At 44.5% G+C, this 17,401-nt stretch overlaps 1 protein-coding gene and 1 long non-coding RNA gene across 2 annotated transcripts in view; both read right to left on the bottom strand.

The window, feature by feature from the left end:
* Positions 1-17,401, bottom strand: part of LOC144806189 (uncharacterized) — a 412,937-nt gene that overhangs the window by 149,182 nt on the left and 246,354 nt on the right. The gene's annotated exons all lie outside the window — the stretch shown is intronic.
* Positions 13,196-17,401, bottom strand: part of LOC144806198 (uncharacterized) — a 90,081-nt gene continuing 85,875 nt past the window's right edge. Inside the window, exon 5 of the long non-coding RNA XR_013605722.1 lies at positions 13,196-13,264. This is a non-coding gene — a long non-coding RNA (uncharacterized LOC144806198). The remainder of the gene's footprint in view (positions 13,265-17,401) is intronic.

Below are 17,401 nucleotides of genomic sequence, written 5' to 3'. Positions count from 1 at the left end.
TCAGACAGGTCGGAAACGCCTAATGGCTTTAAACTTGATAAAGCCACATTAATCACTGGTCTTGAAATACAAATTGCAGCATTAGGCACGCAGAGGTGTATTCTAAGTAATCTCATTATGTTCAGCGTACGGAAGAGTATTTAGGGCATAGAGCACTTTGACAAAAACATTTGTGCCACCATAGAAATTCAATCTTCCTTGTCCTACCCTACTATACAAGTATTACCACCTTCTTTGTATACCTGAATTAAATAGGCACACAAAATAGTACCGTATTTAAAGGCCCAGTTCAGAATTACATTGAAGGTGCACTGTCCCAGACTACACAACGGTGCAGTTTTCAGTGGGTGCTATCATCCCACACAGGGGGAGCACACCACATTATGCTGGAAAAAACATGTGGTGGCCCAACGTAGGCGCAGTTGTAAACCACCAGTCTGCTTACATAGTAAAGCGTCTGGCAGCTATTAAGTGAGGTGGCACGTTTCCCCTCCAGGTGGTTGGGGTCTGTCACCATCCTGTCAGGTGGGGGGTATACAATCAATGCGCCTCCTGACTGCTTGTTTGCCTTTTCGCCCGTGTCAATAATACAGTGCAGTCCTTGGAGGAGTAGTCAATTTGTATTCATGAAAGACACTTGTGTTTCTGGGATGTGTAATCCCCAGATGATGCCTGAACTGTTCCCCAATGGGCTATGTGTACATCGTATTGAATTGTATGGTCTTAGGAGGACTGTTAATAATAATAAAAAATATTTAGTGAGTGTTTATTGCCCTCTATGTCACTCTACTTCTAAGCACCTAATACAGCTTGTACAGTGGTTACTGTCATCTGCTCACCTACATTATGCTTAATATAAATAGTGCACAATTTAGGCGTTTGTGACTGCCTACAACGTGGACCTGATACAAATAGCAGTACCTACAAGGTGGATGGGACAATTCAACAAGAGTCTAAGATACTTCAGCACAACTGACTTTGCATCAACATTACGGGGCATAAGTCTTGCTGGCAAGCCAACTTAAAACTTATCAGTATTGTATACATTATTATCCGCGACTATACTTGCCTCTTGGATACCACTTTACAACAGAATTTTATTAATTTTCATACAGTTGTGTGTATATAATAAAACAACCTCCCCACCATAAATGATCTATCTATTCATCTTTTTGGGTTCTGGAGTAGCATGCTACTTGCCGAAAAGCGCTTCAACACTTCATCAGGGGTAGCAAGCTCTATATAAATGCAAACCCTTCCCTCTTCTATCCCTCCACTATCTTTTTGAACCCAACTAACAGACCAACATGTCCAGCTCTCAAATTAATTTTATATTTCCTTACACTGATTCCTCACTAACCATTTTTGGATCCTGGAGTAGCGGGCTACTCGCCGAAAAAGAGCCTCAATGTTCGTCAGGGGTAGTAAGCGTTATATAAATGCCAATACATTACAATTTCTGTTTACATCGGGCTGCACTAACAAGAGGATAGAAGTAGAGAGTGGCTTAGAGTTGATCTGCCAAGAACCAAGCATACTACAGAAAGTGTGTGAACAGTCTATATGTTGTGCGCCTGGCAGAGACAAACACAGCATACAATATCTATCGAAGAGTCTACTGGCTCAGTAAAGGATTGTAATTTTAATACAATTCATGTTCGCAAGCACAAGGATAGGAAAAAAGCTTTCTAAATATGCAAAAGAAAATTGGATGATTTTGAAAAACGCTCCGGGCCACACCCATCCAAATATAGCAGGAAGGATACACTGTGACTGCAATATTCTCTATGGAAATGTGCGCCTCTACAGGAGTTATATCTGAATTATCAAAAACATACCTCCTCCGAAAATGAAAATGTTACTGGGCCAACTGGAAAGTAAATGTAAAGTAATAAATAGGCACTGTATCAATACTGAAGGCATTTTGGACAAACCGGGGGGAAATGTTTCAGAAGGCAACAATTCGATGAACCAGGCTACCAAAGCACAGGAATGCGGCAGGAGCCCCCAGCTCTGGGTCGGATTCCTGGAATGATGAACGCGCCGCAGGGAACAGATGAAAGGGGCACGCAGAGTTCTCGTAAACTACCTTGACTTATATGGTGCAAAAATCTAGGCGCTTTCATTATTTAGTATTACAACGCATAGATATAGAAGACAGATCCAACGCTCCTGACCTCAAAAGAATGGATTCTTTGGCATTCCGAATTTTTTTGTGGAAGGAGGGATTTAAAATTAACTATGTCGCTTGCAAAAGGTCAGAGGGCACAGCGTGTTCCAGAGTGTGCATGATTTGGTTCCCATTACTCCTTGCAAGAAGGAGCTCGTGAATTTGAGTCTCCACAGAGCTGCTGTGGGATCTCTGACGGGTCAGTTCATCTCGCTAAGCTATAAAGCAATTTATTTCTTCTTGGTTGATGCTCAGAAACCGGCAGACGAGGTCCATTTTTCATGGGTTTGTCGTAATCCAATCTGCCATAGCTTCCAGGCACAGGGTGATAAAAAAATAACGCCTTATTAAAAGAACAAAGATCGGTCAGCAGGTTTTACAGTTTTTTGTTAACCATTGAAAAAGTCCCAAAGAAAGAGAGAGGGAAAGGCAGAAAAGGGGAAGGTGATAAAGAGAGACAGCAAGGATAAACAAGCACAAGCGTGTGTTCAGAGTTTAAAGCCTTTACTAAAAGCCTCGCACAGCAGAACATCCGCGCTGGCCCAGGCGAGACCTAAAAATGGTGTACGAACCAATACAAGTATAAAGAAGGGTTTTAATATACAAAACCATCCAGTGATCATATTAATCTTCATAGAGTGGTGAATTCACTGGTGGTACCTAAACGAATACATACATAGGAAATATAAGAAAGGTTTGAAAAAAATCTAGGTCAGACATTTGAACAACTGTGCTAGCGTTACATTTCAAAGCTATTCAGTCCAGGACATACAAAACCTGTCCGAACGGGACACAACCATATACTGTTTAGTCAATGTCTGTTATTCTTAGTATAGGTGAAAAATAAAATAATTTTTAGACAACATTCACTACAATAACAATATACTGTAGAAAGGTTAATCCGCTGACGTCGGGAAATGTGCCTCAACTCACCGTGGCAAGCGGCTCATTGTGACTCTCCGCCCAATAAAAGAATTATATGAAGTGGAGCATGGTAAGAAAATAAGTCTTCTGGAAGGCTGTAACAGTTCTAGGCATTTCAGAACAAGTGTAAGGATAAAGTGTGCCCATGTAGATTAAAAACCTTCCAAATACTCATAGGCGGTGTCTGCAATAGTGATTGAGGTATTTTTGTATGGCTGTGAAGTCCCTAATAGGTTTCCCAAGCATGTTCTCAGTTGTCACTAAGGTTTATCGAGACAAGCGGGCAGCGTAATGGTGTTTAACACTAGGGGGAGACACGCCAAGACAATGGAGGCAGTTGTGTGTCTGCCTTGAAGTTTGTGTATCAATGCTTTTGATGGGTCTTGCCTCATAACAGGCGTGTGTTGAGGCAGCACAGGGTGAGCAAAAGCAGAACCTAGTGCAGAAACTTCCATAGGAAACATGTGGTGTTATAGGGAAAAAAAGACTCTTAGAGCTAGTTGGCCTAACACACAAGTACAGCATGCTTAGATTTCAGAAGCGACTGCCCCATTAAAATATGCAGCGGTAAGGCACATGATAACACGGCCTAATTTAAACATAGATGCAGCATTCTTCAAGTTGAAAACTGCGGACGTGTTTGATGTGCACTGCAATAACAAAGCTGGTAGAGTGGGTGCACAGTCCTACTGGAGGTTCCTTTTTAGCCAAAGAATAACAGATCTTAATGCATAGGACGACCCATCGAGAGATGGTACCTTTGTGCACTGCCTGACCTTTCTTGGTGCCCACATAATCCGCAAAGAGTTGATCTCCCACCCGGAAGTCTTTAGTGTGGTCAAGGTAGAAAGAGAGCACACGTTTTGGGTCCAGACAGTGGAATCTTCCCTCCTCTTTGGAAGGGTGCAGAGGAGGGAAGAAGGTGGACAATGTGATGGTCTGACCTATGTGGAAAGAGGTAATAACTTTGGGCAGAAAAGAGGGCTTAGTACAGAGGACTACATTGTCCGGATGGACTGCAAGAAAGGGAGGTCTGGAAGATAAGTCTGAAGCTCACTCACCCTGCGAGCAGTGGTGATGGCAAGCAAAAAAGCAGTCTTCAAAGGAGGCGAAGAGGACAATTATGTACGGGCTCAAAGGGAGCACACATAAGATAAGTGAGGACAACAATAGGATCGATGGCCATGCTCAAGAGCTTGGGGTACCAGACTCTTTTTGCCCAGTCCGGAGCCACAAGAATGACTTGGGACCGGACGCGTTTGATCTTCTTCAAAATTTTGGCAGAAGTGGCACAGGCGGAAAGGCTTACAGGAGGTAGCAACTCCAGTTATGATGAAAAGCGTTGCCGAGCGAGAGCCGCCTTGGATACTCAAACACGCAGAACTGCTGACATTGCGCGTTCTCTTCGGTGGCGAATAGATCTAACCAAGGCTCTCCCCACTGCTGAAAGAGACCTTGCACCACCTTCGAGTGAAGACACCATTCGTGATCCATCATGCACCAGCGGCGGAGTTTGACCGCCCTGGCGTTCAGGGAACCTGCCAGGTGTTGAACCACCAGAGGTATGCCCTGATGATCCAGCCATGTCCAAAGGAGAACAGCCTCTTGACATAGGGTCCACGACCCCACCCGGCCCTGTTTGTTGCAGTACCACATGGTGGTAGTGTTGTCCGTGAACACCTGCACTGTCCTTCCTTTGACAGAAGGAAGGAATGGCTTCAGTGCAAGACGAATCGCCCGGAGCTCCAGAAGGTTGATGTGGTGCCTGGACTCTACCGGAGACCAGAGGCCTATGATCTCCGGTCACTACTGTGAACTCAGGTTGGGGAAGGGAGAGGGATCTGCAGTTGACGCAATCCTGGTTTGTGAACCACCATTGCAACTGACTTGCAGTCCCCTCCGAAATCTGAACGTCATTGGAAAGATTCCCCTCGTGCTGCACCCACTGGAACTTCAGGTCCCACTGCAGAACATGTATATGCCGTCTGGCATGACCCAACAGCAGGATGCAGGAGGCCATGAGACCCAGCAGCCTCAGTGTCATTCTCACCGAAAACCGGGATGGAGGCTGAAACATCGGTATCATAGCCCGAATATCCTGGACTTGCTGCTAGGGAGGATAGACCAAAAATGCGCTGTATCCAGAACCGCTACGATGAAAAGGAGCTTATGGGAGGGAATCAGGTACGACTTCAGCACGTTAACTGTGAACCCCAGCGAATGCAGGAAGTCTGTCGTAGTCTGGAGGTGGGAGACAACAGTCTCGGCGAGCCCGCCTTTAACAGCCAGTCGTCGAGATAGGGAAAGACTGGAACCCTTGATCTGCGCAGATGAGCTGCGACCACCACCATCACTTTCGTGAACACACGGAGGCACTGGTAAGGAGAAAGGGGAGAGTAGTAAACTGAAAATGCGTGTGGCCTACCGTGAACCGTAGGTAATGCCGGTGGGCAGGCAAGACGGGGATGTGAAAGTAAGTGTCCTGCAAGTCAAAGGCTACCATCAAATCTCCAGGGTCGGGGCAGACAAGACCTGAGCCAAGGTTAACATCTTGAACTTCTCCTTCCGGAGGAAGCGGTTGATGTCCCTGTGGTCTAAGATAGGACGCAGGCCTTTGTCCTTCTTGGGTACCAAGAAGTAGTGGGAGTAGCAACCACGACCTACTTCTGGCACAGGGACACGTTCAATAGCTCCCTTGGCAAAGAGATCTGTAACTTCCTGGCAGAGAAGGGCAAAATAATCCTCCAACATGGGATGGAGTGTTGGTGGCATAGAGGGAGGGGTAGTCTCGAAGGGGAGGGAGAAGCCCTTTTGGACTATCTGCAAAACCCACCTGTCCGACGTGATGTTGAGCCAGTGGGGGACGTGATGGTAGATCCTGCCACCCACTGGCAACTGGTGGCCCTGGAAGATCGGACTAGGAAGGTTTGGAGGCTACTACAGAGGGGTTTTGGTGGACTGGCCTGCCCACTGGCCCCCAGACCCATGACGCCGGGTCCCACGTCCCCGACCATGCAGAGGCTGGGTAGCTTGCACAACCCTGTGGCTCTGGGTGGAACGCGGTGAGGCACCCCTTCTGTAGCCACGAAAGGCAGACTGCATGGGGTTTTAAGTTGTCGCGAGGCCCAAGGATCTGGCCGTAGCCCTAGAGTTCTTTAAACACCCGAGCGCCTTGTCACCAAACAGGCGACGGCCATCAAAGGGCATGTCCAAAAGGTTAGTTTGGACTTCACCAGAGAAGTCAGACGTTCTCAGCCAGGAGTAGCGCCTCAAGGCTACCGACGTGGAAACCGTTCTACCCAACGAGTCGGCGGTATCCAGCGTACACCGGATGGTGAACTTTGCTGCGTCTTGACCCTCAGCAACAGCTCGGGTGAGCACTGCCCAGGCCACCTCTATGCACTGCGGCAGCACCTAAGCAATCAGTAGGGAATGCGCCCTTTGAGGATGAGACTTTGACCACCAAGCTCTCAGGGGTAGAGTGTTAGGAGAGGAATAATGGGTTGCCCAGGGCCGGGTGGTGGCATTGGGTAATCATCATGTCCACAGAAGCTACTGGGCTTGGACCAAGTTCCCAGAAGCATGTCAGTGAGGGGCTCATTAAAAGGCAGCAGGGGCTCCGAAGAGGCTGCTTCCGGATGAAGCACCTCAGTCAGAAGGGTAGTCCGGACAGCCACAGTAGGAAGCTCGAGGCCCAAGGTTTCAGCCGCCCTACGCAACACCGAAGCGTAGGAGGCTCTCTCCTTTGTAGCCACGGTAGAGGGAGAAAGCATACCAAGGTCTGGGGAGGTATCCAGACCACTGCCATCACCCAACTCTATCTTGCCAGTCCGGCTCCTCAAGTTGGTCTGCTAGAGGGTCAATAGACTCCTCCCAGTCCTCCACAGGCTGCCACTCAGGGGGGTAGGGAATGCCACTGATGAACAGCATTACAAAAGTCCGGCACCGTGTCCATGTCGGAGTGAGGTTGGGGTTGATGCCAGTTGGGAGCACAATCGGAGTCTGGGTCGTCGCCACTGGAATCGGTGCCGGGGAAGGTACTGTGAGGCGACTAGCACCAATCCGGATCCAGGCCTGGATCCTTCGGGACCCTGCAGCGCCAGGGCCGGATTCGCCGGCATCGAAGGCCTACAGCCCCCAGCCGAGTCTATGGGGCCCGAAGGCACGCCTGCGGAGTCGGGCTGCCCAAAGATGCTGTGCAGTGCTTCGTTAAATTGACGAAGCTGGGCAGGGGACACTCTGGGAAAGGTAGTGAAGCGTGGAGTCGCCCCATCGTGATACGAGGAAGGAGCCAGAGAGCGACAATGCTCCGGGTCCAGCGTCGCGTTGGCCGACGGACAGAGAGAAGGCGAAGAGCGACGATGAATCTTTGCCTTCTTTTTGTGCATCAAATTACTTGAGGAGTGCGAAGACTTCGAAGAGGAATGGTGATGACTCAGTGACTGGTCCCGCGACCTTCCTCTTGATGGGGACTTAGAGCTGACCGGAGCGGACTGCCGGGCCTTTAAATGCTTTTGGGACCGCTCCAGTAAAGACTGCAGGTTCATGGCTGGGCAGTTGGAGCACGACTTCAGCATCGTGGTCGCGCTCCAGGCACCAAAGGCACACGAGATGCGGAGCGGTGACTGACATCAACTTGTGACAGAAGTCACAGGGCTTGAAGCCGGTCCGACAATGGGACATCCCTTGTGCTACCAGAAGTCAAAGACTCAAAAAAAGAGGTCGACTAAAGTCGAAAAAGGGTTTAGTTAAAAACTGAGTAAAAGGCCCACCCTCTCCGGATCTGGGTTGGCTGGCGCAGAAAAAGACAGACGTCAGCACGCAAGTGTGGCGTCTAAGTAGACACTGTGACATCATCCTGGCGACTACAACGCCGGACACGGAGTCGACCAACCCCACCTACTGAAGCACAGGTGTACTGCTAAGAAAAAATATCTCTGGATCCAGTCTGAAGCCTGGGGGTAATTGTAAGGTAAGGAATCTATAACTAATAGTCTCTTTCAGATACAAGCATACTGGGACCGGTTTCGGGGTAAAACCCCTCATCGGCCAGGCTAGCTTGAATCCAGTGGCAAAGTAAGCAAGGGACCCATGTCTGGGCGTACCCTGCCGCCTTAGGGCAAACAAAGCAAACACAAGGAGATGATTGACGAACGGCTGAAACTTTTCAGACACTCGCCCCCAGTCACAGATCTGGGTTGAATCCATCATCGTTCTTAAGCTCACTTCTCCATCCCAGTTCAGGCCCAGCCATATAAGAATCAGTCTTAACCCTGTCAAAGTCAGACTTATTGAAGATCCCCGAAACCACACAAGGAAATGAAAATGGAGCAGAGGTAAAATCTTCCAAAGATACCAATTGTTCTCTGTTTGACGAAAATAACCTGATCAGTTTGAGAGCAGTACCGTTGATGCTTATACTTTCTAAACGGCTTACCAAAGAGAAATGGTTAACCGTATCAAATGTGGCCGAAAGATCCTATAGGATCAAGGCTGCATTAATCTCCTCTATCCACAATGGATCTGATCTCTTCAGTTACTGCCGATAAGGTTGACTCTGTACGGTAGTAGGGTCTAAACCCATGTTGAGCTGGTTCCAGACAGTCCGTATTTTCAAAAAAGATGGTGCTCTCCTGATTCATGGCCTTTTCTAAAATTTCGTCAGGAAGAGGAAGGACCAATCTGGGTCTGTGGTTCTTTACATCTGAGGGATCGAGGGAAGGAGTCTTTAAAAGGGGCAAAATCAAAGCCTTTTTCCAAGCGTCTGGAAAAAAGCCGGACTTGAGCACCATTGTAATAACAAACTGAGATGAGCAGAAATGGTAGCTGAAACTGAATGGAGGGCAAGAATCTGCAGAGTCCAAATTTCATAGTGTTGATAAGATTAGAGACTTTCTCTTCAGAGAGTGGGGTGAATGTACTCATTACCAGGAAATGGTAAGTTAGTTTATTCACCGTACGATTACTACACTGTATCTGTCCCTAAGGATTATCAGGTGTTATCTTAAAATTCAGGAATATTTTTTTTACTTTGGAAAAAAGAATTCGGTTAGTTCATCACAGCTTTTCGGCTGGGAGTTGCTACATTTTTATAATCAAAGGATGAAAGTGATTTAATTGTGTTGAACAATAGACTGTAAGTCTTCGTCCCAAATTGTTATTGCTGCCTACATTTTCTTTTACATTTCTTGAGATCATAGGAGTACCATGGCGCGGAAGGCGCAGGCAGATCATTAGACTTCAATCTAAAAGGCCGTACTTGACAAACTGTCTGGTAACAATGCGCGAGATGTTTAGCCTTAAGTAGCTCAAGATTTTCACTGATTAGAAGTAGCACTCAGTACAGAAAAGGTTGAAGACGCCTGTTGTAAACACTTAATATCCCCAAAATCAAATACTTTGAAAAATGCACACAAAAACCCCAGAAATGTGCTAAAAAACAAAGAGTTTCCATTGGGCCAGTCCTGTGAAAGGGGGCTCAACAAACGCCTCTCGTTCTACGCCTTGACTCGCCAACTCCACTCAGCCAGCCTCACCCTCGCCACCGTACCACGCACCAGAAGAACAACAACAGTCCGCAAATCTTTCTCCTACCTCGCTGCCAAGACGTGGAACTCCCTCCCCACCCACCTCCGACGGACCCACAACCTTCTCACCTTCAGGAGACACCTCAAGACCTGGCTGTTCGAGCAGTAGCAGCACCACCACCCCCCCCCACCCTCGGCGCCTTGAAACCCTCACGGGTGAGTAGTGCGCTCTATAAATGTACTGATTGATTGATTGATTTACACTTGCAATAATTGTCTAGGATAGATAGGACAGGCATGATGCAAATTGTGAAAGTGAGATGGGCACACATGTTACCTCCACCCTTTTCAAGTGGGAGTTCAAAAATATGGATCCAGCCCACAAGGTTCTGAGTTTCCAGAAGTGTACTGAACCCCAGACCGACCGGAGCCTTGAAGCAGCAAGAGTATATTGTAGTTATCAGACAGCTCAAGAGCTCTAGAACCAGCAGAATCTACCTTCCAAGACTCTACACAAGAACAAAAAGGAGTTAGAATAGCCTAGCCCTTTTGCATGTCACCCTACCCCACAGCACTGCCACCAACCCCCCCCCCAATAGCCTTGAAAACCATAGGCCCTTTCCCCAAAACACTGCCATCATCCGTTCCCACAAAACACTGGCCATTTCTGCTTGCCCTAAAATACTCCTCCACACTGACCCCTACCCTCAAAACACTACATGGCTACACTGAGATCTCTTTTCTGAGTATAACGTTTCTGGCTTTCCCCTCCTGTATAAGGCTTTATTTAGTCCAGTGTAAATTCTCTCATGTGAAATTACATTGTATTCAAGACTAAGGAGTTTTGTCCCGTGTGAGTTCGCTCATGTCAAGTGAGAAGTAATTTGTACCCAAAACTTTGCTTGCATTTCGAGCACTCATAAAGTTTTTCCCCAGAGTGAGATCGCTCATAAAGCATAACACTGTCTTTCAGATTCAAGCTTTTATGGCATAAGGATTTTCTCCAGTGTGGAGTTTCTCATGGTGAGATAGCGTTTTTCTCTGCAGCTTTTCTGGCATTCAGAACACTCATGAGGTTTTTCATCGTATGGAGTCGCTTATGGTTAGTGAGGCTGTGCCTATCAAATAGGAATTTCTGGCATTTACCGCATTGGTAATGTTTTCCCCCTGTGTGCGTCTGCTCATGTAGAGTGAGATTGAGTTTAAAATTGATGCTTTTCTGGCATTCGGAGCACTGAATTATTTTGATGGTGTGTTTTCTTATGGCGCTTGTAACCATCTCTACCTCTGAATCTTTTCGGACATTTAGAGCACTGATAGAAAAAATTCTCCAGTGTGGATTCTCACATGTTCAGTGAGATGAGATTTACGGCTGAAACATTTTTGACATTCGGAGCACTGATAAGGTTTTTCCCCAGTGTGGATTCTCATATGATGAGTGAGACTGTTTTTTCCAGTGAAAAATTTGTGGCATTCAGAGCACTGATAAGGTTTTTCCCCAGTGTGGGTTCTTATATGCCGAGCGAGATTCTTTCTTTCACTGAAACATTTCTGGCATTCAGAGCACTGATAAGGTTTTTCCCCAGTGTGGGTTCTTATATGATGAGTGAGACGGCTTTTTTCAATGAAACATATCTGGCATTCAGAGCACTGATAAGGTTTTTCCCCCGTGTGGGTTCTTATATGATGAATGAGACTGTGTTTTGTACTGAAACATTTGTGGCATTCAGAGCACTGATAAGGTTTTTCCCTAGTGTGGGTTCTTATATGCTGAGTGAGATTGCTTTTTACACTGAAACATTTGTCACATTCAGAGCACTGATAACGTTTTACCCTAGTGTGGAATCTGACATGTGCAGTTAGAAGTGATTTAAGTTTGAAATCTTTTAGGCATTCAGGGCAGTGATAAGGTTTTTCCCCAGTGTGGGTTATTATATGTTGAGAAAGACTTCTTTTGTCTCGGAAATATTTTTGGCATTCAGAGCACTGATAACGGTTTTCCCCAGTGTGGATCTTCATATGATGTGTGAGACTCCTTTTTTCACTGAAACATTTGTGGCATTCAGTGCACTGATAACGGTTTTCCCCAGTGTGGATCTTTATATGATGTGTGAGACTCCTTTTTTCACTGAAACATTTGTGGCATTCAGTGCACTGATAACGGTTTTCCCCAGTGTGAATCTTTATATGATGTGTGAGAATCCTTTTTGTACTGAAACATTTGTGGCATTCAGAGCACTGATAAGGTTTTTCCCCAGTGTGGAATCTCAAATGTTCAGTTAGAAGTGATTTACAATTGAAATGTTTTGGGCATTCAGAGCACTGATAAGGGTTTTCCCCAGAGTGGATTCTTCTATGCAAAGTGAGATTGTGTTTGTAAATGAAAGATTTCTGGCATTCAGAGAACTGGTAAGGTTTATCCCCAGTGTGGGCTCTTCTATGCTGAGTGAGAATGTTTTTTTGACTGAAACATTTCTGGCATTCAGAGCACTGGTAAGGTTTTTTGCCAGAGTGGGTTATTACATGTCGAGAAAGACTTGGTTTGTTCCAAAACCTTTTCTGGCATTCAGAGCACTGATAAGGTTTTTCCCCAGTGTGGATTCTCATATGAATAGTGAGATAAGATTTACGGCTGAAACTTTTTTGGCATTCAGCGCACTGGTAAAGTTTTTCCACAGAGTGGGTTAATGCATGTCGATATAGACTCGCTTTGATACTAAACTTTTTCTGGCATTCAGAGCACTGATAAGGTTTTTCCCCTGTGTGGATTCTCATATGCTCAGTGAGATAAGATTGACTCCTGAAACTTTTATGGCATACTTTGCACTGAGAGTGGTTTCCCCCAGTGTGCATTCTGTCAAATTCTGTGAGATAAGATTTATAGCTGTATCTTTTTTGGCACAAGTAACTTTTTTCCCCAATTTCAGTTATTTTGCCTTGATTGAGGCGGGTTTGAACACTGAATTTGTTCTAACAGTCCGTGTTTTTAGAAGGTGTATTCCTAGGGTTAATATCTCTATGTTTAGTTTTCTCTTACTATTATGCCACGGTAAGAGTGAACCTGATTTTAGAGTCGGGCTTGTTTAGATAATGTTCAGCATTTATCTCTAAAAGAAATTGTGTGTAATCTTCTTAACACTTGAATTGAGCAAAATATGTCTGGAAGCAGCCCTGTAACACCTGTTGAAATTGTTCTAGTAGATAATAGTCTTTAGGTAATAGCCTCTCCGGCAGTAAATTATTTTGTGACTGATGTTTCTCTCCAATCTATTTGTATAGGTTCCTAGCAATGCAGTAATGAGGTGTTGATCTGATATTTAATGATTAAACTGATAAGTACCTTTTTGCACTGACGTAAAGGTAGTAACTGAGGGTGTTAGAACATGCACAGTACTATTGTGGATCACCAGTCGCAGAACATCAGTTCCTTTTACCCTTTCTATGTTTGATGTAAGGTTAAGGTTTGTAGTTCCGAAGACGAGGATTTATTTACATTACCTATTGTTTATTTATATATATATTGAATTTTTTTAAACGTAGAATGCTGGATGTTCTTCAGTTTTTCAAAATAATCCTTCTTATGGCACTGACATTCAGTAGCTTATTGCTAAATCTTGCTTTCTTCGTCCGTAATTTCAATCACCTATAGTATTAAAATGAAATAGTTAATACATGTACATTTCCAAAAATATAATTTACTAGCCAAATTAATGCAGAATTTGGAATATGTTGAGCTGTTTTTCCAGACAGAGCGTAGAATGGTAGCATGAGAGTACTTGGATGTAGGAGGGAGGATTTGTAGAATTTTCAACATTTTATTAAGCTCACAAAGGATACATGTACCCTATGGAGTTGTAACATAGAATCCCAAAGGCAGATATTAAAGTCATATGGACTGGTACCAAACAGATAATATAAAAATATATACTATTAATTAATTTGTAATGCAGATTTCTGGGACGGGAATGACTCCCCCACGGACAACAGGTGTATTCCCCTGCCCCGAGTTACCACCTACTTGTATCTGGCATCCTGACTTGAGCAAATCTATTGTGTGCTGCGAGGACTATGCCTAGACATATCCCTCAACTATGGTCCAGAGTATGAATCAAGGGCAATGAAATGAAGCCGTACTTTCATGTGTTCATTTTATTCCACCTGATTATCAGTTGTTAGGTTTTTCTGCACCTGGATTTACTGGGTGCAGAAAACCAGGACACAGTTTTTTTCCAGACAGAAAAATTAGACTGCAAAGACGCATAAGACTCTGGGTGCAGCAGAAGCAGCCAAGACTTATGCTGTGTTTTTTTACTAACTGGGGTAAACACACAATTCTTCCCTCTGTTGGTGTTTACAGTCATTATCGGCCTGTGATTTGCCATTGAGTGCAAAGCGTACAGAGTAGAGCTGAGGGGCCGAGCTGAGGAGGAGTTGACGAGCAAGCGGAGCGGAGCCTGGGACGACTGCCCGCGTTTGTTTTATGACCCGTTCCCGCTCCCGAAGGTTTCTTCCCCTTCATCTGCGTCCTGTTATACGGGTGCTTTAAGTTCTACGGATCTGCTGTGGGGGCAGGAACGGCCGCTGCCGGCACCGCGGCCGCTGCAGAGGTCAAAGGAGCCTTTGCCTGCGGTGCTGCTGGTGCGGCGGCTGTAGCAGGGCACAGAGGAGAACAGAGGAGCACAGAGGAGCCTTGGCCTGCCGCCTGATTTTACGTATTTACTAAGAATTGAGCAGAGCAGACAGAGCTGATCCGAGGAGTGGAGGGAAGTGCCCACATCTGCCGTCTGTAGAGGGACTAGCTCTGGATTCCGCTCTTGCTCCTGAACGATTGCCAGCATTCTACCTTGTACTCTTGTCAGCGATGAATAGCAACGAACAAGCAATGAACAGTGAGTGGTGAGTGACAAGTGGCAAGAGGTGTGTGGCGTGTGGCGAGTAGCTAAGATTGATCGGTCCCTAAGTCGCTGAGCCATTGGAGTCTGTAATAAGTCTGTAATACAAAATCTGAGAAATTATGGAAAGAGGAAAGTAACAATAGACTTTGACCCTCTTGAAGCACCCCTCGGCCCCTGAATTACTCCGCATGCCTAGACTACAGCCCTACCCGGTGCCTGGATGTTAATCAATCGGTTAATTAATTAATTAATTAAGTAACCAGCAGCACCGGCGGATTCTGTACGGAGGTGTGCTTTTTGGGTGTTTTCCCCTGGAGGTGTTTGGTGGTGTTTTTGTCCTATGGTCTTGTCACTGGCCCGTTTGATTCTCTGAAAGGAGCAAGACTTCTTCACCTTAGAGGGTGTATTATGAGCTCAGGAAAGGAGCAGCCACCTTTCCCTCCTATCAAAAGGAAAAGAAAAATACAACAAACACCAATATTTGTTACGTTTAAAATAAAACAGGCAGGTGACATATAGTCCTTTAAATCATCTAAGGTCAATACATTTGAGAAACTGGGAAAGTCGCTGTCAAAGTTTGATTTTATGAAAGATCCAACTGATGCTATGCTAACATTGCTAACTAACTCATGTGATCTTCAAACTCCAATTAAACCACTGAGTAGAACAAATATTATATCCCCTAAGCAAGGAGTAAGTGAACCAGGCCACCCTGAGTCTAAAGCTGAAGTCGAACGAATGTCAAATTGAACTAAGGACCAAGTCAACCATTGGGGTCAAATAACGGACATAGAGATGTTAACTATTCCACTTACTGGTCGTTCACAACAAAAGGACCCAAAATGCACAAATCTAACATTGGGAGATACTCAGCAATTACTACCAACTTAGGCAGCCAATGCCAATAGAAGTGCAAGTAAAAATCAGAAAAGCTAACGGTATAGGGGAACCATCTAATTTGGGCCAAATAAATCAATCAGACCAAGAAGCTGCAAATGAACTAAATAGTGGGGTGAAAATCATAAGGGAAGCCAATACCCCACTGAAATCGGATCTTACTCTGTCTAAAATAAATTCAGTTCAAAAACAGCACCAGCCGAAATGTAATCAAAATAACGGCTCTCAAATTAATAAGGATGAATACACCAGCAACCCAGAAACTCTGCAGCGTTGGAGTACTCCGTATCAAAAAGACGGTTTGAATAGTAGTCCACAACTCTTTCATGACGAGGAACATGATTTTCAAGGACCGCTAAAAGAGGAGTATAAGGACCTACCATTGATAAATGGGCAACACCATTGCCTAGGTACTTAGGTACCAGGAAGTGGGAACGCGGAAGCAATTTGGGATTTATTCTTCAAAACCTCGCAATTAACTCTGGAAGCTTTAACATATCAGTCCAACAAAAAGGAGGTCCAAATAGATCTCTTGAGCGCTACGGCATCCTCTGTTGCCGGAACTGAGCAGAAGATAACACCACAAAATAATCTAATAGTAAGGGCACAATCTCAGCCAATATCTACGTATGCAGAGTGTAGTTGTGCCCCACTAATTAAACTGGATACCATTCCGGATATTTTAAAAACAATAATTGACGATGTAAAAGGGAATTTTCCTGATGCGGGAATTCAACCCATCAAGACCGACTGCCCCTCTAAAGATACAATAAAATGTAAAAACAAGTTGTTGTTAAAGAAAAAATAGATGATAAAACAAAAGATCAAGAAGTGATAAACCTATGCTCGACACAATCAACAATGACAGACGCAGCTCCGGAAGTTCATTTATCAAAAAGACAGAGGAAAAAAAAACAGAAAGCAAGAAATAAAGCTTCTAAAAGTATTTTAAAAAACTAATGCATCAGATATAGTGAGATTGAACACTGGAAACAACCATGACTAAACATCATATTGTGAAGGTAAGGGTAAACAAATGTCTCCAACAAAACCCTTCTACCCTCTATTTAATAAGGATCTATCGGAGGTACAAGCAGTTATGAAAAATAAATGCTTAAACAAGCAAGCTGATAGTATAAAAATGAGAGAGAATGGGAACATTCAGTCCTTAGAAAAGCTGCAAGTGGAGGAATGTAATAAACAGGTGGAGAATAAGCCATCACAATTGGAAACAAATAGAGCAAAGAGTGAGAGTATCAGAGGGGATGAAACGAATAGAGATTTGTTAAAAACCTGGAAGGATATTAAATTACCACAAGATCTGGGAACCGAAACGAAGCAGTTACATAAACATCGACAATCATGGTCTCAAACTGTTTGTAATCATAATGGAAGGTTAATTGAGCATGCTCAAGGTGAAAATAGCCTGGAACAAATTAAATTAAATAACCCAGATCAAAAAGGAGTGGTGCAGGTAATTTTTGCGATGGAATATAAATCTAGGGGTAATAATGATATCTTGACTCGTGGGAACATATTAAAATTGTGTAATGCAGTACCCTCATTAAAGGAAATTAAATGTACCGACATAGAATCAATTGAATTCCTCACAATCAAGAATAATCGCGAATCGATATTAGCAATTTGGACATCTTCTACTGCCGCACAGCCTTATTATGCAAGAACATAATCGCTTTCAGGACTTGGGAATAAAAATAAAAACTCCCCTGCAACGTCCTTTTGTTTCAACAAAATTAAAAAATCATAACCAAATGAGAACCGAGAATAATAAGAAATACTCAATATTAAAAAAAAACATATGTATGACCAACGGGCATCTTTTAAAATCATTAGAGGAAAAAATAGGAGACCTATTATTTGACACTGTCAAATTAGGTTGGCTAACAGCAGCCCTCCATAATGTCAGGCAGGATTGACATCTACAATCTGAAGTTCCTTTAAGGGGGCCAACAATTATGAATGAAAGG

Source organism: Lissotriton helveticus (genome assembly GCF_964261635.1).
Source record: "Lissotriton helveticus chromosome 1_1 unlocalized genomic scaffold, aLisHel1.1 SUPER_1_unloc_52, whole genome shotgun sequence".
Classification (NCBI taxonomy): Eukaryota; Metazoa; Chordata; class Amphibia; order Caudata; family Salamandridae; genus Lissotriton; species Lissotriton helveticus.
Note: the sequence above shows the minus strand (reverse complement) of the source record. Positions and strands in the feature narration are given on the sequence as shown.